The following is a 26,097-nucleotide window of genomic DNA, read 5'->3' as shown; positions in this document are numbered from 1 at the left end:
CATGGGAATGTGTATGCCTGGCTATCAACATGTTATACGCTGCATGTGGGAGGGGAGGAAGGAGAATGGGTGTTGGCTAGCATTTCCCCTTTTTGGCCTCATGTTACACGCTCTTTTTTACCTGACAAATCTGAATGCTGGAGCCTTCATGATTTGGCCTCGTCAGATGAACCCACTCCCCTCACTCATAACCAGACAGCTTAACCAGGGACCTGTCACCCAGCTGCTTATAGACTTTCTTGAAATTGCTTACACATCTCATGTCTCATTTATTGTTTATATCACCCTCCCCTTTTTGTTACTCTTCTAACCTTAATTTTAATGATCACATAGAGGAAGAGGAAAGAGATGTTTGTGGTCCAACTAAACTCTTCACATAGTCAACGTTCATTCGAGCAGTTAAATGAAGTTTGAACTGAGCAGGGCTGAGCTCAAGCTGGGAAAACCTAATGCAAGGGTAACACCATGGTCAGTTAAGAGATGGCAAGAATCTGATCTAAGGTATGGGCTTTGGGAAAGGACAGAAAGGGATACATTTTGGTTATGTTTTCAGGTTGAATTAAAGAGATTTTATGACATTTAGTTTAGATTTTAAGAGTTATGATAACTTTTAAAAATAAAGGCAGAAGGAAGAACGGATTCTAAGAAAAGATAATAACTTCAATTTGGCCATGTGGAATGATATTGGGCATTATAGAAAATCAATGTTTGCACATGAAAACTGAAGATCACACAAAGGAAAACAGTAGGACTAGTAGGGGATGTAATTAAAGAAATGCTCCCAGTAGTAACTTTTAAATCATTTGACTGTGACCCAGTATGAACTTATGTACATACATACATACACATAAAACAAAAAACAAACAGACACAAGACTCAAAATAATATCATGCCTTTAAATTTGACATACTATATTTTCTTTTATTCAATTTAATTTAAATAAAATTCTGATCATTACCCACTTAATTGATTTAATGACTCACCAATATATCATGAAAAATAGTGGCCTACAAGCTGTGGCTGCCTGAAGATCTTTAGGTACGAATGCAAGTCATAAATAGCCATCCATCAAGATTTGGCTCTGGGAATTAAACTGTGTTTAGGAGAAAGCATCAGTGTCCAGTGATACTAACTGAAGAAAGAAGTTCCCTGTAAAGAGGCTGAGAATTCACACTATAAGTAAGGAAACAAATGATCGCAAGTAAAGGAGTAGCCACAGCCTTTCATTTCTGAAGATCATCAAAAACCTGTTGGATTTGGGCAACATTGGGATGAATCCTCATGCAAACACGCACTGTGGCAAGAAGTGGAACTTGCCCTTGGAGTCAGGAAAATGTGCCTGTATAGTCCATGTAGTCTCTAAAGGCCTTTCCATTTGAGGAGGGGCTGCAACACAGCACCTTCTCACTGAAGACACTGCTGTAAAGGACAGATAGTGCACGTGGTTCTTCCCCGTGTTGTTAATTGTGTGTCCACCAAGGGCCTTGACACACTTTCTGGGTAAATATCTATGTGAAATAAGTCCTCTAATTCACTCCCAGTGTTATTTGCATTTCATTTAGCACTCATTTACCGAATATGTGTTCTATGCAAGACCATAGGAGATAGATGGAGATAAATCAGATCATTTCTGCCCTCCAGGCTCTCACAGTCCTGCTGGGAAGACAGAAACAGAAATGAGTAATTCTGGGAGCAGGCTGCCTGTGATAGATGTTCTGTTAGGTCTACAAAGGACAGTAGGAGGGCAGAGGAAAGAAAAATCATTTCAACTCAGGGAGCGTTGCCTTTTTCTCCTTCAGTTCTTCAGTCAAACATCACCTCCTCAGAGAAGCCTTCCCTGACCATTCTACCAACAGCATCATGTACCCACTTGCCTAGTAACTTTGTCCCATTGGCCTGTTTTATATTTTTGATGGCAATTCTTCTTATTATTAAGAATTATCTTTATTATTTATTTTTGAAACCACACCTTTTTTGGAAAGATTTGTCCATGGCACCAAAAAACAGTAGATCATGTGCTTCAAGTGAGATTCCAAATCTGTGAAAAATAAGAAAGGAAATAGGTAAAAATCAGTTACACTGCTCGTGTGCCTCTCACCAACATCGAAGACATGAAATTGTCAGGCTATCACAAGGTTAGAACCAGATTTGTGCAGAAGAGTTCTCTTGATTGATAACCGAGTCCCCCTCCCTCCATGGGAGGAGCAGAGATGCCTCCCTGATGCTCGGACCCTAGGAAGTGTTGCTCCAAGTGACTACCTAGAGAAATTGATGTTGCAATTATCTACTGAGGCATCACAAGCTACCCCAAAGCTTAATGGCTAAAAACAACTTATTACCATGTGTCATGAATCTGTGGATCAATAATTCAGACCAGGTACACTGGGGAAGGCTCATATCTACTAGGCAATGAAGTCTGAGTTCTCAGCTAGATAATTTGTACAGTTGGGGGCTGGTGGGAAACAAAGAGTCTCTCCCTCCCCCCCTCTTTCGCTCCCCCATCCCTCCAAGGCATGGACAAGCATGGGATTCCTCTTATTTAATTTTATAATAGAACAATAGAAATAAATATAAAAATGTGTTACTTTTCTATATAGCTTCATAGTTGACAAAGTGCCTTCACCTGTATAGTCTCCTACAATCAAGACAAGGGGAACCTTATGTCATTCACAACTGAGGATGCTGAGCTCAGTGGGTGGAAGCAACCGGCATTAAGGCAGGTGTTGGAGCCTAGGCCTGAACCCACTGTTTTGTGTCCACCCCCAGCGTTCACCCCATGCCTGCTTATCCCACCCCCACCTCCCATCATACCCACCGCAGTCACGGGGAATCACACCACTGAGTGGGCAGAGAGCAGCAGCAGGGGCTTGCTCGGGTCAGCGGGGGCTTCCAGTTCCCCGGGGAGATGCGAGCATGTGCTGACCTTGAGAAAAGTGGCTCCAGCTGGAGGGAGAGGTATCGGCGTTCACAGAGGGAAGCGGGAGTGAGAAGCGCAGTCACAGCCGGGCTCGACGCTGTGCACACACGTCTGATGAGTACGCAAATGTGGCCGGATCCGGGAGCAGGAGGCAAAAACCACGCATTAAACAGCAGTGCTGAACCACTTTGCAAGGGGTGTGTCCAGAAAATGGTAATGAAATTAATCCTCTTTGCCTACGAATTACAGGGGCTTTGGTTTCCATCCCAAAACGCCAGACTGGAGTTCGTTCTGCGTAGAGCCTCTTGTATAAACTGGATCTTAATGGAGAGGGAAGCTTTAGAAACCAATACAGAATGGGAAGCAGTGAAAGACACAACTGAAAACTCACACTGTTAAGGGACAGTAGACTAAGGGCACTTCGGTTGTGCCTGCCAATCCAGGATGACTGTTCTGGGGCATCCTGACGGCTGGCGTGGACCCCTCTGGGATATTTATCATACAAGAAGACACATAATTGTGAAGATGGTCAGAGCGATTAGATCAGGCCTCACAGCGTCTGGCAGAAAGCTTTATAGAGAAAGGACTGACTGTAAGTGCTCTGTTTCTCCAGGCAGATGAGCATAAAGGCTGCCTCTCTAAAAATAATTCCAGACCAGATCCTAACATGAGTATGGATGATGATCACTTATTGACAGGCGCTGTGCCAGGTACTGGGATTCAGAAGCAAATAAGTCACAAAATTCTAGGCACTCATGGATTTCCTCAGGAGTCCACGGTAGAAATTTGTTATTTGGGGCCACCCTGTATGCATACCTCCTTCTTTGGGAACTAGCATTCACAATTCCTTTTGGGGGTTGACCTTGTTCTCTTTAGAAGCAGTCAGAAGGACTGATATTCGAGATGTTCTGCCCTCCCTACCCAATCACACTCCCTCACAGCATGCGAATCTAGGATAGTATACACAATGATGGAGACCTGGAGTGGATTTCCCTGGCTGTGATGTATCATTTCTTGCTTCTTAAGTCCCAACATCTGTCCTATTTTCCATCTGTCCGTGAGCCTAGTCCTCCAGCTTCATTGCCAATTTTCTAATTACCTGGTATCCTTCCAGTAAATTTATGTTTCCATTTAAGTTAGCCAAAATCCATTCCTGTTGCTTGCAACCAAGCAATGCTAACAGACACACCATCATCCGTTTATTATTCAGCACCTTGCTGCAGGCATGGAGTAAAGAAATAACTATGACTGTCCTCAGGGAGCTCACCATCTGGGGGTAAAACAACCATATCAGTGACTCACTATGTATTACAGGATCTCGGCTGAAACTGGGACTAGAACAAAGAAGTGTTATGGGAACAGTATCAAAAAATGAGTCCTCCTGATGGGTGTGAGAAGGCTTCCCAAGTGTCATGCCATCTATCCTAATTTTTAAGGGGTGACATATAAATGAGGAAAGTGCCTAGATAGGGGAAATCACAGACATAAAGTCTAGGAAGTGTACTGAAGCACAGGAGATTTATGGAAGAGATGGGAAATAAAAATAATACCTACACAGTATTCAAAGGCTAGTAGAAACAACACTGTTGACCCTGATTTTTATGCATTGAATACTGAGTCCCAAAATGTGAAAAGACTTTCTCAAGGTCACAGAGCTACAAAGCTATACAACTCCCAATCCTATCTCCTGTTCACCTCAGAGCACTTCTGTGAGGGTCCCAAATGAAAGCAAAACTATTTGTTCTCGTGTCTGTCTCCCTGTCTAAACTGGGTCATGTGGTTCTTTTTCTTTCCTCAACCCCTAGAAATGACCACAAAAGGAATTCAGTATGTTTGCTGAGTGAATGAATGAGTGAACAAATATTTATCAATCACAAAAACAAAAGCCAACATTTAGAGAGCATTTTATAGGTTACCTGATCTCTTAGTGAGCATCAGTCCTACAAAGTGCGTGTACTTTCCCAGGGTACCTCCCTTCGATAGCGAAGTAAATCTCATTATTCAGATGGCAAAACTTAAGATTCAGAAATGTAAGACATTGTGCTAGCAAAATTCTAAGGACCTGGAAAGGCAGCCTGTGGCGTTAGGATGGGGTCCCTCAGGAAGGACAGAGTCCCTGAAGGTGGAGGAACTGTTAGGTTCCCTATCAAAATAAAAGGCATTAATATGTGTGCAGTATTTTCTATCTAGTAACAATAGAGAATGGGAAAATTGAGGCTCTATGAAGGGAAAAAACACCACAGGGAACCAGCCATCATTTAAAAAACAACAACAAAAAAAACCCTTTCCCTTTTTAATTAAAATTAAATGTCCACTGTTAAGGGAGGGGGGGAAGTGGTGAGCAACAAATACTCACAGCCTTGTTTAATCACCTGTGATGAATTATAATTAGGATTTGAAAATTATTGAACCTTTTTCCCCCTGTTCACCTTGGAGCTCTGAAGGTGAATTTCAAAGAGCACAAGAGGAATGAATATTAAAAAGTTTGTTTTATACTTGAACGCCAGAGCTCCCATCTCATTTTTCCATTAAAGCTCAAATTTTTGAAATTTTTCTCCGCTTTGCAATAATTACATCTTCAGCGTGACAACTCATTACATGACAATGCTTATGCTAATGCAATTCTATAGGCGCTGGGAGAGGAAGGCTCTGGCTGTTCAGTGATGGGGAGTGAGAGTGCCGCTTTCTCTCTGAGGTTCAAAGAGGCCCTGTCTAAACCTATCCCACTCTGGCTGGAAGCACTTTGCTTTGACAGGCCTGGGTCCGGCTTCCCCACAGACAAACACATTGGCTGGGCAACCCTTGCACCCAGACACCTGGTAGCTGATTTATTTTATTTTACTTCATTTTATCTTACTTTCCTTATTTCACTTGAAATTCTGCTTTGTTCTGGAAAAGCTGGAAATGAAATTGTGTAAAGTTTTGTCTCAACAATGGGACAAGTCCATTTGTCTTGCTCAGCCTAAAGGCGTGACATTCTTTGTTTTTCTCCCTACTCTTACTGTTATTCTGACCCATTCCACTTACAGCTCTGGTGCAGCTCCCACTCTGTGCCAGGCCCTGAACGGGGCAAAGGGAGAGAGGGTGGTGAACAAGGCTTCTCAGACATAGCTCCTGCCCGCACTGAACCAGCATCCTTGCGGGGGTGGAGGGGCTGCAGAGGTGGTGCAAGAGTGGACAGTGACACCATGGAGCAGGATAGGGCGTGAGAGTATGATTGCCACAGGCGCACAGCGACTCCACCTGGGCCTGGCGGTGGGAGGGAGGGACGGGGCTTCCCTGAGGAGGTAACAGACGTGAGACCTGCTTAAGGATGGATGCATGAGCTTCAGTGGGTCAGGGCATGTGTGCTGTTGGAGGGGTGGGGAGGGAATTAGTGAACCCTCCTGGCAAAGAACGAGTGTAGTTAGAGAAGTTAAGTGAGTTGCTGAAGGTCACACAGCAACAGAGTGACAGAATCGGTTCCCTGCGGGCTGGGCACCAGCAGCATCACCTGGGAGCTTGCTGGGTAAGTGGGTCCCCAGAATCAGAATCTGCATTTTAACAAAATCCCCAGGTGACTTGTGTGAATATTAAGTTTAAGATGCACTGATCTGGTAAAATGAAAAAAACAAACAAAAAAAACTCATAAATCGGCATTTAGAGCTCTGAATGAACAAAGGACCTACATTTGAATCCTGGCTTCGCTGCCTCCTTGCTCGGTGGGTGAGAAAATGCCATTGCTAAGCCCGTTCCTTATCTGCATTAATAAAAGAATCTACCTAGTAGGAACTGTGAGTGTGTAATGAAATCATGCCTGCAGTAGAAGTTAATATGGTCCTTAGTGCTAGTTATCCCCCTCTCGGAAGCTGACTTGCTCTTAAAATGTAGAGATTGTTGGACTCAAAGATCTCTGAATCTAACTTTATAGCCTTGTAGATCCTGAGAACACGAGAGTGGAGATGCCATTAGGCTCCATAGGTTAGAAATATGTTACTCTGTGGCCATCCGTTTTCCCTCCCACACCCACCGTGGCATCAAACTGCAGACAAAGCATTTGCCAGCCTTTCTCCCGTGTTGCTCAGCCCAGAGGGACTCTCCCCTGGTTAACTCCTGCAGCCCTTGTTCACGGCTCTGACTCTTGCTCTCCCGTTTTTCTGCCAAAGATTTCAGAAAGAAGTGCATGTTGATTTGCTGCCTGGTTTCTTGATTAGATGGCAGATTTGTAACTGGGGTGGATGAGACAATCAGGCAGGCTTTGATTAGATCTTTCTGATATGTAAATCCAGGTGGGGAAGATAAGTGGCTTTAGGCTGGGGCTGGCAACAAAGGTAGGCAGAAATCCCAGGTGCCTGGAATGAAAGAACTGCCAGAGCAGGGTGTTGGTGGGAATGACGTGAATTTCAAAGAGCCCGGGATAAACATTCACTTTCAGATGGGCTAATTTATGCAGCAAGTCATTTGAGAAGCCAATTCTCTCATCCCAGAGAGTTTATAGAAGCAGCAAAAAATGGTTAAGCACTGGAATGTAAACACTGGTAATTGGTAATTAATGGGCACACCTATGAGGAAGGCATATGCCAAATTAAATGGGTTGCTGGAATCATTCATTGGTTCATTAAATAGTATATGTGTTTTTTCAGCTCTTATTGCATCCAGACATTATGGTGGGTGCTGGGGGCTCAGAAATAATAGGGTTACAGTCGGCCCACAAATGAAGGGGATGGAGTGCGGCTTTAACATAAATAATTAACATTGTTCTCCCCTCTCTTCATTTATTCATTCTTTTGATTCCTGCTCTGGGCGGGACATGGGGCTGGTTTGGGGGAGACATGGGAAAGAGGACAGGCCAAACCACGGTCCTCCCAGAGCTCCTGTTCTCACACTGCCCCAGCCTCAGTGCCCAGGCAGTGGGCACCTAGTAGGCATGTGGTGGGCGCTCACAAACTGCCTGGACGGTGGCGAGGAGAGACAGCCATTAAGCAAAGCACTGCGCGGCTGATGAATTACCAACTGCCCCTGTGCAGGGGGCCCTGAGAACACAGAACAGGGGATCCAGAGAAGTCTTCGCCAAGTGACGTTTAAAATGACATCTAGAAGGTGAGCAACAGTTAGATGTAAGCATTTGGGGAACACTGTGCCAGGTAGGTGAAGACAGCACATGGGAAGACACTGAGGGGAAGGAGCTGGGTGCCAAGGAGGAGCTGAGACACCTGCAGGGTGGCAGGCCACATTTTAACGGGAAAGTGAAATGAGATGAAGTCAGAGAGAAGGCAAGAGCCAGATTATATCCAGGGCGTAGATCATATTTAGGATTTTGGAATCAATTCTGAGCTTCCTATCAATAACTATATGTGGCAGGGCACACAGAGGCCTTTCAGAAGGAGGTGTGGAGTTAGCAATGAGGACTCCCAACGGCATCTGTAGTATCAGCCAGACAGAGGCAGGGCTAAGCACCTGTTAAAGGACAATAAAAGTGGATGTCTTGCCTGGGCTGGCCGTGGCTCAGTGGTTGAGCATCGACCTAGGATCCAGGAGATCGCGGTTTAATTCCCAGTCAGGGCACATGCCCAGGGTTGCGTTTTCAATCCCCAGTCGGGCGCATGCAGGCGGCCGCCCATCAGTGACTCTCTCTCATCATTGATGTTTCTCTCTCTCTCTCTCCCTCTCCCTTCCTCTCTCTGAAATCAATAAAGATATATTTAAAAAAAAAAAAAAAAAAAGTGGTGGCTTGCACAGGAAAAAACAAACAAAACAAAAACCAAGGCATGACATTTGGAGTCAGAGGAACCCACATTTGAATCTCAGAACTGCCACTCGTTCACTTTGTGTGTGACCTTGGACAAATCATTGAATGTCTCAGTCCCCCAGACAAGGGGAGTTTAGATGATTCTTTGTGGGAAAGCCTTTTGCCTGGTGCTTACTGCATAGTAGGTGCTCACTTTGCTTTCTGTAGCTTTGCTCCAAATTAACCTAGAGATAGGCGCATAACTGGGTTAGATTGAGATATTGGGAGGGTGTAAAAATTTTATGTCCTCCAAAAATTACATTTCTAAAATATTTGTTCAGTGTTTACTTGATGTCGATTGAGAGAAACTGATTCTTTTAAATCAACAAAGTATTAGGACTACCTGGAATTGTGTTTAAAATATGATTTTTCTGAATTCCCAAACTTGCTGGGTTTAAAATTTAGATACTAGAATAAAATAAATCATTTTTTGCTGGGTAAATAGCATTGTGCTGTGGATTATTTGGCTTCACAAAAACACCCTATGATACAGATGGTCACCAGCAAACTGTGTATTTTTATCTTCTTACAAGGACGGTACCCTTCAGGGAAGTAGGATAGCCATACTCATCTGTAGTTTTGTCTGCCTTTCATCTTCTGGCAACAGAGCCCCTTCTTCTTGACGGGAACCTATCTGTGTGGTTCAGGATATAAACCCTTCCAACCCATGGCATGGCTGGGCTCACAATCCAGGCCTGACAGTCAGAGCACCACTTTCTCCCCAACAAAAACGATTGGCCCAGACTTAGGCCAGTCAATCAGACTTATTCTATGGGCCTTTTGGAAAAGCAGCAACATCTCCCTCTAAGATGACTAGTTGTAGAAACAGTGTTAGCTGAGGACTACCAGAGCCCATCTTTGCCACCACTTAGGACAAGCCACGCAGAGAGAGAGGCAAGGCAGAGCACACGGACAACCATGATTGAAATCTTGATATAATTGAGCAGTCCTGATGTTAGCTGCTCTCCTGAATTCCCAGTTATATATGCCACAAATAATCCTCTTTCATGTATGTTCCATAGCTATATTGAAAAATCTTTGCCATACTATAATCTGAGCACATTTAACGTGTACAGTTTGATAAATGTTCACATTTGTGTACACGCAGAAAACCATCACCACAATCACAGTGATAAACATTCATGTGTCTTTTTAACCCATGTTCGTAGCAGCATTGTGAATGGATAAACAAAATGTAGTTTACACACACAATGGAATGTTACTCAGCCTTAAAAAGAAAGGAAATTATGACACGTTCTACAACCTAGATGAAACCTGAGGACATTAGGCTAAGTGAAACCAGCCAGGTACAGAAGACCAACTACTATATGATTTCATTCATATGAGATACTTAGTAGAATGGTGTTTCCAGGGGCTGAGAAATGGAAGATTATTTTTTTAACAGATACAGAGTTTTAGTGTTGCAAGATGAAAAGAGTTCTGGAGATGGATGGCGGTGATGGTTGCACAACTGTGCGAATGTACTTAATGCCACTGAACTGCACACTTAAAAATGTTTGACAGTGTTACAGACTGACTTGTGTCCTCTCAAAATTCATATGTTGAAGCCCTAACCCTCAAGGTGACTGTATTTAGAGAAAGGGAAAGTAAGGTTAAATGAGGTCATAACAGTGGGACCTTGATCTGATGTAACTTTGTACTTATACAGACACCAGAGACACCAGAGCTGTCTGGCCTTGCCCAGAAGGCCATCTGAGGACACAGCAAGAATGGAGCCATGTAAGAGCCAACAAAAGAGGCCTCGCCAGAACTCACTCTGCTGAGACCTTGATCTTAGACTACCAGCCTCTAGAACTTTGAGAAAATACATTTCTGTTGTTTGTGGTGTTTTGTTACGGCAGCCTGAGTAGATTAATACAGACGGTAAATTGTATGTTGTGTGTATTTTACCACAGTTGAAAAAACACAAACTAGTTTGACCCGGTTTTCTATTGTGTATGACCCAGAGTTTCATCGCTAAAATGCCAACCGATTTCAACTTCATTCCTCAAGTAAAAAATCCTAGGTAGCATCTTGCGTTAATTGGTACAGTATTTCCAAACATTCTCAGTGAGGTTTTGCTCCTTCCTGTGCTTGGGCACCCCGCGCTGTTCAACCTGGCTCTCAATGTCTGGAGGAGAGACGTGACCCCAGAAACAGACCCAGTGGCTTTGTGAAAATCTGGGTGTTATGCCTTAAATGTATGATCCCCATTCCCAGAGAAGTCTTTCCAGGAAGACAGAGCCTAGGGCAGCCTTGAGAAATGAGGGCTCCTTTTCCTTGGAGCCTGCCTTTTCCATTTCCAGATGTTCCTATTTGGAAATCTTCCCTTATCTGTCTCTTTAAGAGCCAACACTCAGGAAGGGCCCAGCCCCAGTGACAGCCCAGAGGCTTTCTGCTAAAGGGATTTCACAGTATCAGGACTAACACCCCAGCCTATTAGAGTGCAGAAATCCTTTCAAGGCAAGTTGGGGCTTATTTGTAACTTATCTGAGAAAAACATCACAGAGTGTATTTGTAGCCAGGGATCCTTGAGCGAGAAGGTAACAGACGAAATAACTTATTAATTCTCTGCCTTCCCATGATTCTCAAAAGAATGAAAGCCTTCATTGCACCTACTCTTCAGGGCTTTTGTTCTAGAAGGTTGCCCCAGAGCATCTGACACTGCCAACATTTGCACTCGCATCTGAGGCACTGGCAGTGACAAAAAATAGCTTCCACTTGCCGAGCATGTACTAGTCTGTGCCAGACAGTGTCTAAAGTGTTGTACTTCAGGTACTGATTACCTTATTTATGCCCTGGAGAAACACTGTGAAGTCAATCTGAACAGCCCCATTTTAGAAATGAAGAAACAAAGGCTTAGAAAGTAAAGCGCTCACCTTGTCAGTTGGCAGCAGGATTTGAACCCAGATCTATCTGCCTCCAAAATATAGACCATTTCCTCTAGGACATACCATCCCAATTCAGAATTCCAACCTCTGTGACCTCTACCCAATAACTTTGATCTGGATACTCCTACACCTCGGTATTGCCTTTGTGAATCTGGCTGGTCCATTCACTCCCTGAACATTGATGGCGGTGATGATCATGATGGGATATCAGCCATTTCCTGAACTATTGCGTCAAAAAGTAAGGATATTTGTGTATGTGTGTGTGTGTGCGTGCATGTGTGCACACTATGGACTGAATTGAACTGCATTCCTCCCAAATTTAAATGTTGGAGCCCGAACCCTCAGTGTGCCTGTATTTAAAGACAGGGCCTTTAAGGAGGTAATTAATATTAAATCAGGTTGGGGCCCTAATCCAATAAGACTAGTGTCCTTGTAAGAAGGGAAGGGACATCAGAGATTTGTGCATGCACACCAAGGAAGGAGGATGTGAAGAGAGAGCGAGAGGGTGGCCATCTGAAAGCCGAGAGAGGCCTCAGGAGAAACCCACCCTCCTGGGGCATTGATCTTGGACTTCCAGCCTCCAGAACTGTGGTACTTTGCTGTGACAGTCCTGGCAATCTAATGCAGTATATAGTTCTGTTTTGTTTTTCTCCTAATTGCTTTCCATACGTTTGGGGCCAATTCACACTCTCGCAGCAGAGTCTTAGAAATTCCATCTATCTCCCTATAACTCCACAACTTGCTTACTCTAAGGCTTTTAAAAATCATTGCCCAATGAAAAATATGTTATTTTCATTTGCATTATTTCCCTTCTACTGAAGGGGAAATGTTTTCATAGTTGTGGTTGTCTTGGCTGCCTATATTTCTTCTTTCAAGTCTTTTGCTCACTTTTTATAGAAGAAACTTGGATTTTTTTATTTCTTTGTAAAAGATCTATCAAGGATATCTTTTATATCTTAAAAATAATATCAAAGATCTTATCATTTTATCTTTCAAATATATTGTAGATATTTTCCCCAGGTTATTACTTACCTTTTGATTTCATTTAAATTATATCTTATCAAATCTATTAGTTTCTCTTTTTGGAATGATGCTTTTTAATGTCTTACCTGCCTCGACACTATAAAAATAGAGGAATAGTCACATGTATTTTTATCTAGTTGTTTTTTGTTCTGGAATCTTTTTTTCTTTTTAAATAATAGCAACCAGAATATATATTTTTTTTAATGGAAATTTGATGAGCCCTTTTTTAAAAGAAAAAATATGTCTTTACTGATTTCAGAGAGAGGAATGAAGAGGGAGAGATAGAAACATCGATGATGAGAGAGAGTCATTGATCGGCTTCCTCCTGCACGCCCCCTACTGGGGATCGAGCCTGAAACCCAAGCATGTGCCCTGACCGGGAGCTAAACCATGACTCCTGGTCAACTCTCAACTACTGAGCCACACTGACCAGATTGTTCTGGAATCTTTTTAAGGGTAACCTGTAAGGTAGTTAGTTATCTTCCCTTAATCATTGATGAACCAATTGTGCCTATACCTTTATTTTAAAATCCAGTCTTTTCTCCAGTTTTAAAATGCTCTCTTGAACATATGCTAAAATGTTGAGATATGCCTGGATTTATTTTTGGCCTTTCAATTCTGTTCCATCAGTTCTATTTTACTTAAGTTACATGTGAGCTATTGTTTTTTCTCCTGTACTGTATGAGTTGGCTCCCAATGCTACATAAATAAGAAAAGGAGCCCCAGATTCCCTTACTTGTGAAGATTCTAGTGATTTTCTTAATTTGCTGAGCCTCTTCCCTACTGTACACAGATAAGGAGGGCACTCAGGGCTTCCTGGATGCACTCTAATGACGATAAGACGGTAACCTGCTTTGTATTCAGCATTTCAATTCTCTGGTATTTACTGGAATGTCATTAATCATTTTAATCACAATAAACTCATTTGATAGTAATGTGAATGTCCTAAGAATTTAGATAGCACTTCCATTTTAATTCTCCAATAATTAACTTTACCATTATTTTATAGTGTTATCAGTGCTGGGAATAGAACCTTGCAGATGAACTTTAAAAAAACACACCATTCCTTTGGGAGGAGGGATACAGGGAGAAGCAGAGTAACAGAATGCAGATGTTTCTTACTGGTCCTACTACAGCTGTGGGAAGCACTTTCCATGTTAAGCTGATGCTGCTCACAGATGGAGAAATAAAAATGACCCGAATGCTTGCTTCCTGTGTGTGTCCCCAGCCTTCCCTCTTCCCTCATAAATCATTCAGTAACAAAAGCTTCTGATAGAACTTCATAAATTGTTTAATGCAAATAAATAGGAAGGAGGCTGGGGAAGACTTTAGAGTGTGGAAAAGGAGAGTGGCCCCACAAGTCACAGATATATTGAATAAGGGAATGGCTGTTGACTGTGCTGAGGCCACAAACTCCCAGTTGGGGAATGGAACAGTACTTAGTGGTGATTTCTCCAGCACAGGATCAGGCTGTTCCCACAAAGCACGATCTATCTGCTAGTATGGCTTTAATATTTATTACATACTGATCTTGGCAAGTCTCTTGTCTGCTCTGAGCCTCAGTTTCCTCAACCACATATAGAAATGATCATCTCTTGGATGATGGAACAATTGGAGCAAATATTTTAAACTAATAAGCAGAGTGGCTGAAACAGAGTAAATCCTTTAAAAATCACATCTTCACCACTGAGATGATTATTATAATTGTGTGATAAGGGACTCATGGTAGAATGGAAAAGGTGGGAGGATTAAGGCATAAAGATTAGCCATTGAGTCTCAACTCTTATGCCCTTTATTAGCTGTGTGACCTGGAAAAAAGATTATACAATTTTTCTGGGATAGAGTCTCCTGACAGATAAGATGGAGACTAATAATCCCACACCAATCTTTGCCTCAGAGTTTTTGTGAGAATAAATTGCTAATGGTTGGGAAAGAGCTCTGAAAACACCTCTAGGTATTATTTGCCTTTCAAATGTGGGATAATATTATCCCTTGGAAACCTCTTAGCAACCCCTGAAGCTGTAGATGTGGCAAGCCCTGACTCTGAAATCGTCTGATGGAAGAATCCTCGTGGTCCCAGCAAAGAACAAGGAATAGCTGGGGGGAGGTAACGTGAGTAAGATTTTAACTCATTTGGGGAGAACTTTCTAACAATTTAGAATGTGTAATAGAATTCATTTTAGAAAAGTTTCCAAATAGCCCAAGCTGCCTAGTGAGATACTGAGCGCTCCATTGTTGGCCATGCTCTAGTAGAAAGAAGAGAGATAGTCATCTGTCAGTCGTGCCAGAGAACAGATACTGGTATTGGTGGGAAATTTATTTACTTAGCCAACATTTCATATTTTGTCCCCAGAGCTCACTAACTGCCATATTCTATGACAGACACCAAAGTTCAGAGAGATTTGATACCAGAATTAGTTAGGATCCTTGGTATTAAGTAACAGACGGTAATGGCTCTAACTTTAAAAAATAAAATGGCCTGGCTGGGTGTGGCTCAGCAGTTGAGCATCAACCTAGGATCCAGGCAATTGGGGTTCAACTCCCGGTCAGGGCACATGCCCGGGTTGCGGGCTCGATCCCCAGTCGAGGGTGTGCAGGAGGCAGCCGATCAATGACTCTCTCATCATTGATGTTTCTATCTCTCTCTCTCCCTCTCCTTTCCTCTCTCTGAAATCAATAAAGATTTATTTAAAAAATAAATAAATAAATAAATAAATAAATAAATATGAATAAATAAATAAGTCAATAAGGAACGTAGCATGGAAATTGTGGAGCTGAGGAAAAATTAGGCATCCAAAGGAGGAGAGAAGCACTAAGGACAGGTCCCTGGATCTCAGAGGCAGAAACAAATGGACCCTGCTGAAAGAATGATTTGGTTCAAATGCTTTCAATATTCTGTCACAGCATGCTACTTCCCTAAAGATGCAAATTCCCTGGAGGAAGAATCTGATCTAATTTCAGTTGCCCACCAGAGGGAGAATGTGTGTGTGTGTGTGTGTGTGTGGTGGAAGCCTTCACCAGCCATTTCATCAGGACCACATGGAAGGGAGTGATGGCATAGTTCTTTCAAGAAGTGAGTGTTGTACCAAAATAATGGAGAGGAGATCCTGGGAAAGAAAAAGAAAAAAAGGTATTTATTACATTCCCAGTCCTCAGAAGTCACAGCACAATGGGGGACAAATAAACAGTGACTGTGCAGAGCTGCAGGAACACTGTGAAGGACGGTAATTCACCAGGACTTGGGGCTTCAGGAGAGGGAAGGATGAAGCTGAATTGTATTTTCAGAGAAGAGGGGTAGTTAGGTGAAGATGTGCGTGGGGAGAGAAGAGGTTCTAAGGCTCCTTCTGGCTCTGAGATCCTATGATTCTGAGCAATGGGCCCTGGATCTCAGAGATCTCTCTGTGCTTTGTGATGCTTTCCATGTTGTCTGTTTTTGCTGTTTCCTCAACTAGAACATCAACTCCCTAAAGGTGAGGGCCTACCATACTCCTTGGGTCAGAATGTATAGTTGGAATGAACTCATAATCTCAGAGCCCTGGAATTAGTCCTTCCCTCCTCACTCCAAGCTGAGGAAATAGAAGTCATTTGGCCCATGTAACCTTTCCACAGACCCACAGCAGATTCAAAGAACGGAAGTGTTCAAGCACTCTTAGAAGGTTTTATGAGTGTTTTCTTTTTATTTTAAAATATTGGTTATACCTACTTGACTGGGTTATAGGATTACCTATAATATACTATCTATCTATGCACTAATTATACTTTTATCAGGCTATAATATGTTATAGTCTCTGGCTTCGCTTAGCATGGTACAGACAAGACACGAGGGGCCAAAAGAGGTGCTGATCAGAGTACCAGAACTGGTTCTTAGAAAATAAAATGCCTCAGGGGCTAGAAAGAGAATGTAGGTTAATGAAGTAGATGCAATCAAGGTCCAAGGCAAAGGGGAGTGTCCAGATTGAGGAGAACCAGACACCACATGCACCACTGAGGGGAGGGAGACTCTACCTCAGCTCAAGCCAATTATTATGCCGTGAAAGAATGTGAGTTCCATGCTGCCAGACTTTCTAAATTTTCAAGAGAAGATAAAAATCTGGATTTCTATTAGAAACTTATAGTTTTTTTTAATGTCAGCAAGAAACTAAAAGTGATTTTAAGTATAGTGCCATGTGGAACTGATATTCATTGGGTTCTCAGGAACTTAGAAAAAATGGCAAAAGATATTTTAATAGTCTTTCTAAATGACTTCCATTTGTCCAATTTTTATTTTTATGTATTTATTTTTAAAGTTTTATTGATTGATTAATTTAGAGAAAGAAAAAGAGAGAAAAAAACATCAATTTGTTATTCCACTTATTTATTCATTCATTGGTTGATTCTTGTATGTGCCCTGACCGGGGATGAAATCCACAACCTTGGTGTATTGGGACAATGCCCTAACCAACTGACCTATCCAGCCAGGGCTGCCCAAGTTTTAAATAAAAGCCCTGCCAATCAATTAAAGTAAAACATTTTCATTTTCTTTGATAACATGCCTATCAGGTATTGTGCTTTCCATTCATTCAATCAAATATAATTGACTTAATATAAATATTAAATATATTATACTTACTATATTATACGTGATATAGTAAATATAACAAATATTTAATATAAATTATATATATATCAGTTTTATATAAATCTTACCACAATTCTGTGAGGATACTTCACAGATTATGAAGCTGAAAATCAGAAAGATTTAGTATTTTCCTCACAGTCACTCAGCTCAAAATTAGTCAGCCCAGCATCCAGGCAGGTACAGTTTACCAGAGAGTTCCCATTGTATTCAAATCCTTCACAGATTTGGGACACTCACATATCCAGCACAACCCACTCCTTTGAAGCTCACAGTGTAAAAAAGAATATATTTAGGTCGTTCATTTTATTTTTTGTTCCCCCAGAGTTTTCTCTGAAGTGTTACACTAAAAATATGTCATTCTATTAATGTCTTTTTTTTATTCCCTTTCCCAATCCTCCAAAGCTTTAAAAGATTTTACCTTTGTCAAGTGCAGAAATTGCCTTGATTTCTTAAAGGGACAAAAATATGCCTGGTGGTTTGACAAGGCGTGCCACCAACCTCACATACAAAACCAGCAGGTATTCACATCTCTGAAGCATCTCTGCAGAGGAGGCCCAGAGTGGGCTCCACAGGCTGTTAGACATCTCTCTTGCTTTGACTCAGAAACGGATTTTCTCAGTCATGACCCAGAGTCATTAGGTCAGGAAATGAAAAGCATCGTGGCCTCAACTCAGGCAGCCTTACTTTCTAATGCCAGTTCCTGGGGTACTGGCTGACCTCAGGCAAGTATCCTCACTCCTCTGAACCTCAATGAACCCATTTGTAAATTAGGCACAATAATACCCACAGCACAGGGTTGTTATGCAGATGGAATGAGCTGGCTGTAAAGCGCCATTGTGATGCTTGGTGGATAACTAAGCTCAGTGGTTAGTAGCTGTGGTGATTATCGGCTGTCCAGGTTCCGTGGCTGCTCCCTAGATGGTCTGAGCACCTTCTCAAGCCACTACCCTCTCCTGCTCAGACAAGGGTGACTGGGCAGTCAAAAGAGGAGAGGCGACTGGAATCCCTGACAAATAAAGACAGATCAGGAAACCCAAGAAGGGAGAGGATCCTGGCTTCAAATGCTGGAAGGGCTGGCATTGTGTGGAAGAAGGGTAAGACTTAGTTTATGTGGCCCCAAAGGAAAACCAGAACTAAGGAGTAGAAGCTGCAGGAAGACAGGTGTTAGGTGAGTATTAGGGAGAAGTTTCTCTCAGTCAGATGGCCGGGGATGCACGGGGTTGCCCGATGAGGCTGTGAGCTCTGTCTCCCTGGAGATATGCCAAGCAGAGATGGAATAACACTTGTAATATAGTGTGTGTGTGTGTGTGTGTACTGTCTTGGCCCAGTTTTTTTAAATATTGTGGTAAAATATGCATAACATATATTTACCATCTTAACCATTTTTAAGTGTACAGTTCAGTAATGTTAAATACGTTTACAATGTTGTGCAACCAATCCCCAGAGCTCTTTTTATCTGGCAAAACTAAAACTCTATACCCATTAACATCAACTCCACATTCCACATTCCCCCAGCCCCTGGCAACCACCATTCTACTTTCTGTTTCTATGAATCTGACTACTCTTTAGGTACCTCATATAAGTGGAATCATACAGTATTTGTACTTTAGTGACTGGCTCATTTTACCTAGGATAATATCCTCACGATTCATCCATGTTATAGCATGTGTCAGAATTGCTTCCCTTTTTAAGGCTGAATAATATTCCATTGTGTGTATGTACCACATTTTGCTTATCCGTCCATCCACCAATGGATACTTGGATTGCCACAATCTTTTGACTAATCATGCTGCCATCAACATGGGTAAACAGATAGCTCTTCCATACTCTTCTTTTATTTTTATTTTTTTTCATTATCCTCATCTGACACTTTTTCCATTGCTTTTCAGAGGGGGTCGTGGAGAGAGAGAAAAACATCGATGTGAGAGAGACACATGGATTAGTTGCCTCCCACATGCACCCGGATCGAGCCTTCAATCGAGGTGCATACTCTTGTTCAGAATCAAACCCAGGACCCTTCAGTCCACAAGCCAACGCTCTAACCACTGAGCAAACCAGCTAGGACCAATACTCTTCTTTTAATTCTCTTGGGTATATACCTAGAAATGGGAATTGCTGGATTATATAGTAATTCTGTTTTTAATTTTCTGAGGAACCACCATTCTGTTTCCCATAGTGGCTGCACCATTTTATATTCCTACCAGCAGTGTACAAGCGCTCTAATTTCTCTACAGCTTTGTCGGTACTTGCTATTTTCTGATTTGTTTGTTTTTGCTTTGGTTTTGATAGTAGCCATCCTAAATGGTATAAAGTGGTTGTCTTGATCTGGTTTTGAGGTGTTGGCTAGAGCTTGCTCAGTTCTCCTTGAACAGCCAGGTAAGGCCACACCCTCAGTCACTTCCTTTTTTGGGCTCTCACTGTCCACCTGACGCAGCCACTCCAAGGCCAGCTACCAGACGACTAGGGACTTACGCCCCAGAGCCCGCTGAAGTGATTCAAACCAGCCTGTCCTAAACCTGCTTGTCCTGTCTCGCCCTTTCCTTCCAGCAGAAACCACAGTAAAGGCCCTTGCCCATGGTCCCTCTCTCTGTCTACCTTGTGACAGACCCCAGTGCTTTCCCTAAGTGGCCCTGGTTCTTCACAGAGTATAATAAAAACCTTTACATTTTCCATTTCGCTCGCTCTCCACCTGCCTTGTTAGTGTGATGAGGACACCACTTCACCGGATGGTGCGGAGGCTGCAAGTGTTAAGGGACTAGATCAGCGTTTCTCAGACCTGGCTGTGCTGTGAACCACAGGTTCCCTGTCCCCCACCCCAGGTCTGATTCAGTGGCCCAGAGGGAGCCTGTGTTTTAACCAGCATTTTGATTGCTTCTGAGGAGGAGGCCCATGGCTCTACTCCCCTCCAAACCCAAGATTCTGTAATTATTAGAAGAAAATAGAACTAAAGCGACAAAAATAGGCATGTTAATTAGATCTCTATAGAGCTCTAGTTTACAAAGCACTTTCAGAGTCTCCCCCGACGTTCACCCTCAGAGCAGCCGCAGGGAGTGGGTAGTGTTATGTCACCCGAGTGACCGGGCAGTGTGGGAGCATCCTCCTGGGGTTGGAAGGCCAGTAAGTGAAAGGGTAAGACCTGAACTCTGGCGGGCCTGTTTTCAAAGCCCTTTCTACCACAGAATAAGGAACCAACATTTAAGGAGCTGTCAGCATTGCAATCAGGAAAAGAGAACAAACCTGCTAAAAACAAAACAAACATTCTGAATTTCAGCTCTCTCTTAGTCACTGGCTCCCTTGACTCTATTAACCGCCTAGTCATTCCTTATTGACATGGGGGAGAGCGCCTGCAATGGCTCATAGATTTCAGGTGGGTCCAACCTCCAGGTTATGTCGAGAACACTGTGAGATCTTTGAACACGACAGCGACCATCTAGCCACCCACCTCTTGGAGGTACTGATTCTTCCTTCATTCTGGTAAATCCCATCCAGCAAACGGAGTGGAGCTTTGAATGAAGACCAACTGCCTCCATGGCAGATTTTTCATTTATTCAGGCAGTGATTCAGCAGCAGGTAGCAAATGCCGACTGTCTCGCTTCAGAGAAATAGGAATAGAGTCAGAAATTTAGTCCCAGCCCCAGGGGAAGGGACAGATGCAAATTCACACAAACCCTCCTACCAGAAGCAAATGCATGTGTGACAAACTCATGTGTAACTTAAATTAAAAATTAAGTATGATGTCCACCTTTAACTATCCATCTACAAGCCTAATGCATCCGCCCATCAGCAAACGTGAGCTGACTTAAGCATACGCAGTATATGCTGAGCACCTGCACGGTGTGAACCACAGTGAAAAGGGCCCAGGTGGCCAAGGGAGTTGCCTCATGCCCCTCTAGCTTATCAGTGCCAGAGCCCAGGCTTGAGTCCCTGGAAGATAAGTTCCATGAAGACAAGGGTCCAGCCTGGGACAGTGCCACGCACAATGTTAGTGAGATCTAATCCAGACAAGCCTCTAACTCCAAGGCCATGCAGTTTTTCCCTTGAGCTCATAGGGCGAGACCTTAGTGGTCTCGCATCTGGATTCAGCAGAGCCCAAGCTGAGGTCTCTCTGTGATTCATCACCACAGTTCCAAAAGACCCGGGCCATGGACTTTCCTTGTGCCGAAGAAACGTGGCACCAGGAGCTCCTTGACTTGACGGAAAATTCAAAGATAGAAGCATCTGAAGAACCCCACTCTGGCAGTGGAAGAACCTTCTGGCACAATTTTGATTTGCAAGTCCCCGACATGACCTAATTTCACTCCTTTCATTTTCATGATAAATGAAAATGCCAAGACGGGGGCCTATAGGGTGCTTTCGCCTCCCTGACGGGCAGCTGGGTCCTCTGGCTGCCCTGGGAGGGGTGGGTGGTAGGAGGCGACACCTCTGAGGAACCCAACTGAGACCTCACGTGGTTCTTACATGGAGAAGTGTTGGCTCAGAGCCAGCCAGTGCATGTTTTGTGAGGTATTTGGAGGACATTTGCAGCTCCCCTAAGGACCCTAAGGAAGGGACAGTCAAGAAGCCCTTACCTGGGCAAGGAAGAGGCAGAACGGTGTCCCCCAGACAACAGCAGCGTCTCAACACCAGGGAGCTCCGAGTCCAGGGTCCACCCTCAGAAGTGCCGGCTCAGCAGCTCAGGGTGGAGCCCAGGGCCCTGCACTTTCACCAGCCGCCCTCCTGCCGCAGTGGATTAAGATATGTGGGGGGAAGAGAGCTGGGCTCTGGCTTCTGGCTCAGCTTCAATCTTGGTCCAGCCACCTACCTAATCATTTCTTACTGACATGGGTGAGAGCGCCTACTGTGGCTCACGTGATTTTAGGTGATCTCTGTGAGTCTCAGTTTCTTTAGAGGAATAACAATGCCTACTTCGTATTGGGTAGTCAATTAAAGGTTAGATAAACAACCGAATGTTGTTTTTTTTAGTACATTTTATTGATTTTATTGGAGAGAGAGAGGAAGGGAGAGGGACAGAAAAAAAACACATTGAGAGAGAAACATGGATTGGTTGCCCCCCACATGTACCCCAACTGAGGCTGAACTCAAAACCTGGGCATGTGCCCTGCCAGGAAATCAAATCGGGGACCTTTTGGTGCACTGGACGATGCCCAACCAACTGAGCCACACTGGCCAGGGCTAACAACTGAATTTTAGAAACCTGTTTTATTTTTGGAAGTTTCCAGCCACCCACTAGATCGAGAGGCAGAAGCTCTGTGTTGGAGGGCCCCGTTGGCATTCTCAGAGTCTAGGACAAGTTTCCCATCCTTTCAAAGCATCAGCTTTCTTCTGTGTACAATGGAAACCTTCCTAACAACCACCATCCTGGGTGGTTGTGAGGAGGAAATGAAAAGCCAGGTGTGAAACACACAGTATACGTTATAAAGCACTTTGTAGATTTGCTATTATCTGTGTAATAGCAAGAAGGATCCAAATGGTACCAAGTGTCCTCCATCAGCGGCCCTGATGGCCTGCTTTCCCGAGCATTACAGGCTCATTTTCAGCTGTAGCATCCATTTGTACGCGAACAATTATTGTGCAGTAGGCCTTCACCGCGGCTCCTGCACGGAAGGTGCTCGCTGCAACCTCGTTTACATTATTAATTTGCTTAGTAAACCTTTTCCAGTCAAGTTCGTGTAGAGGTGAACTGGGAAGCAGCCACAGTAGAGGAGCCTGCATCGGGAGGAAGAGAAACTGCAAGGCAAAGGGGCTGCTGGCAGGCCCGGTAGGTATATAGCTCATACGGAGCAAGGAAGTCACCAAGTTTGTGGTTTGTGTCTTTGGCAATCTTCATCCCAGCTAAAAAACAAGCAAACAAACATACACCTGTATTAGTTTCCTAGGGCTGCAATAACAACATGTTACCAACTGAGTGGCTTAAAACAGCAGATATTTATTGTCTCCCAGTTCTGGAGGCCTGAAGTGTGAAATCCAGATGTGGGCAGGGCCCTGAGCCCTCTGAAACCTGTATGGGAGAGTCTTCCCTGGTCTCTTCTTAGCTTCTGGAGTTTGCCAGCAAACCTTGGCATCCCTTAGCTTGCAAATGCATCACTCCAGTCTCTGCCTCTGTCCTCAAATGGCCACCTTCCCCCTGTGCATCTCTGTCCTCTTATAAGAACAGCAGTCTTTGGATGAAGGCCCACCTACTCCAGTATGACTCCATCTGAACTTAATTACATCTGCAACCACCCTGTGTCCAAATAAATTTGCATTCTGAGGTACTGGGGTTAAAACTTCAACATATTTTTTTGGCAGGGGTTGGGGGGGGGGACACACAATTCAACCCATGATACAGTTTTTCTTCTTAGTTTATTGTGAGAACATAAGCTTCATGAGAGCAGGGATTCTGCCCATTGTTTCCCTGGTGTCTAGATCAGAATTTGGTACATAAAAGAACTAAAAAAATGACTTCTTAGATGAATGAATGACTCACAGTCTGGGGCCAGGAATGAACATAAGGCTTTTGGGGGTCAGAAGATCTTAGCTTCATAACTTAGCCCCAGTACTCTCTTCCTGTGCTGGTTTCTTAACCTCTGGGGCTCTGCTCGGCTCTTTCTCCAGCAGACACAGCAGCATCGCAGCATTATCGCTCTGATTGAACTGTTCTTGGGCCACAGCTGTACCAGGCTCCACATGCATGGTCTACATCATGTGACACCAATTCTCTAACAACCAGTTTCACCTCTTTTCGTCTTTCTGACCATGAGCAAAATGTATCCTCTCCTCTCCGAGTCTTTGTCTTACCATCTGCAGAATGGGGTTGAACATCTAGGCCCAACCAATTCACAGGATTGTTAGGAGACTGATCAAGAGCAATGTATGTGAAAGCATTTTAGAAGCTCACTAGATGTAGGTTTCTTATTATCAACATAAAGGCCCTATTAATACTATTCAACATTTACATCACTTCTTCAACAGGTTCAAAGAGCTTCATTTTCATTTGTGTTCATGATTCCTTTTCACAGATTATTTGATGAAAGCCCAGAGAGGTTAAGAAATTTGCATAAGATCACAGAGCCAATTGCAAGGCCAATGCTTAAAGCCTCCTTCACCCTGCCCCTGTTCTCTGCCAGTCCTCTGATCATATGGGGGAGACCCTGTAATGAGGCCAATGAGGCCAGAAGATTCATCCATTTCTGTAACCTCTAATTAGTACACTTCACCTCCTCCTCTCGGTCTTTCCTGTAAGGTGTCTTCCTACAGATGGGGAAGCAGAGATTAAATCGAGCAGCCAGAAAACAAGGACAGCAGGCCTTGCCTTCTAGACCTGAAGACTAGGGCTGTGTGATTGGGTTTCCAGGTACCATATGTGAGTCCCTGTTCCCTGTCAGCTGTGGTTTCATCTGAGCCCAGTCCCTGAGCCAAGATGACTCAGGGGACAGGACTCACTAGGAAGAACCCCAGCAGCAGCTGGGGCTGGGGCTCTGGTCTATTATCTGCCTCAACTACCTGTCTACCCCACTGTAGCCTCTCCTCCTAATCCCTTCCTACCTTGATTACCCAGGACACAAACCTGGAGAGGAACCAAGGGTCCTGAAAATCTCATGGTCTTTGAAATCAAATGAACCTGAATTTGAATCTTGGTCAGTTTGTGGTTGTGTGATCTAAGGAAATTATTTCCTCTCTTTGTAGTTATTTTTTTAATCTATAACATGGAGAGCAAAAGAGCATAAAGATTAAATGAGATAATGTATGAATAGCACTTAGTTCTCTGTACAAAGCAGGAATTCAACAAGTGCTTGCTACTCAGCTTCCCAGTGTCCACTTGAACCAGGGCCTGCGCTAATTCACATCTGGAGGAGCAGCAGCCCTGAAAGTGCCCAGCCCCATGCCTCCTACACATCCTCTAAACATGCCCTCTCTCTCCTGTGCCCCAGACACTTGCTAGGGTCCTGGGGAAATGCTCCTACCTGATTGTGAGCATGTTTCTCTCCCTGGGCACCTCTGCTTCTGGGTCCACCTCATTCTGAGTATCAGAATCTGATGAGTGGAACCCAAGTGTGGAAATATCCTTAGGACCTTGCAATATGGGCTTCTGACATCGCTCATGGCTGTCCTCCAGAGTGACTCTTCTCTTTCTTTCTGGCCATCATTGCACATCTGGGGTGCTTCACAGTACAAGCCAGGGGTTGTGGGATCACCTTTTTCCCATATCAGTCAAAGAGAACATCTATTCCTCATAAGATCATCCCATTAATTCTTTACTCATTAATTCAACAAACTTTTTAGAGCGTACTACATGCCAAGAGCTGTGCTTTGTACTGGGGAAGCAAAATGAACAAAGCTGTGGCTAGATACCCTGTGCACGGAGAGGAACCACTGTGAGTGTGGGGCTGGGGCAGGCAGAATGACTGGGCTGAGCCCATCTACCGCCACGTGACGCCCTGGCTCCTCCCTGCAGTCTCCAGCCCCCTGGCTGCTCTGACACAGGGAGGCTCAGCAGCCCAAGAAATGGTTGTTGGGCTCCTTCATTGTGACAGGGGTTTAAAACACAATGAATATTTATAGGACATGGCTAAGAGATTATCCTAATGTGTGTTGCAAGTCCATTGATGTTCAAACTCAGAGACAGACTCTGTTTGTTCAAGAGCAATAATATGCACTCACAGTGTTTCAGAGCAAACTGCTGTGTGGGTCCTGGGGGTTGCTGCCTCCTTAGGTTTTATTCAGTTCTGAAAATATTTGCGGATTCTCACTCAGGCTCAATGTACATTCGCTAACAATAATTAATTACAAAAAAACATGATTATGTAAACATTCCCATGGATTGAGTGCTTGCTAAATGCCAGGCACTAAGTATTTATGCAGATTAACTCCTTTGGTGCTCGCCTACCTATGAGGTAGGTAG

The 26,097-nt window shown here is 43.6% G+C and overlaps 1 protein-coding gene and 1 long non-coding RNA gene across 2 annotated transcripts in view; one reads left to right on the top strand and one right to left on the bottom strand.

The window, feature by feature from the left end:
• DAB1 (DAB adaptor protein 1) overlaps positions 1-26,097 on the top strand; it is an 895,228-nt gene that overhangs the window by 460,728 nt on the left and 408,403 nt on the right. The gene's annotated exons all lie outside the window — the stretch shown is intronic.
• Positions 884-21,863, bottom strand: LOC308560715. The gene is made up of 5 exons (XR_013999372.1): positions 21,785-21,863; positions 20,659-20,808; positions 2,924-3,028; positions 1,970-2,038; positions 884-1,656 (listed from the first exon to the last, which is right to left on the bottom strand). It is a non-coding gene; the product is annotated as an uncharacterized lncRNA (long non-coding RNA).

Source organism: Miniopterus schreibersii (assembly GCF_964146895.1).
Source record: "Miniopterus schreibersii genome assembly, chromosome: 8".
Taxonomy (NCBI): domain Eukaryota; kingdom Metazoa; phylum Chordata; class Mammalia; order Chiroptera; family Miniopteridae; genus Miniopterus; species Miniopterus schreibersii.
The sequence above is the reverse complement of the archived record's forward strand: the minus strand, read 5'-3'. Positions and strand labels throughout refer to the sequence as shown.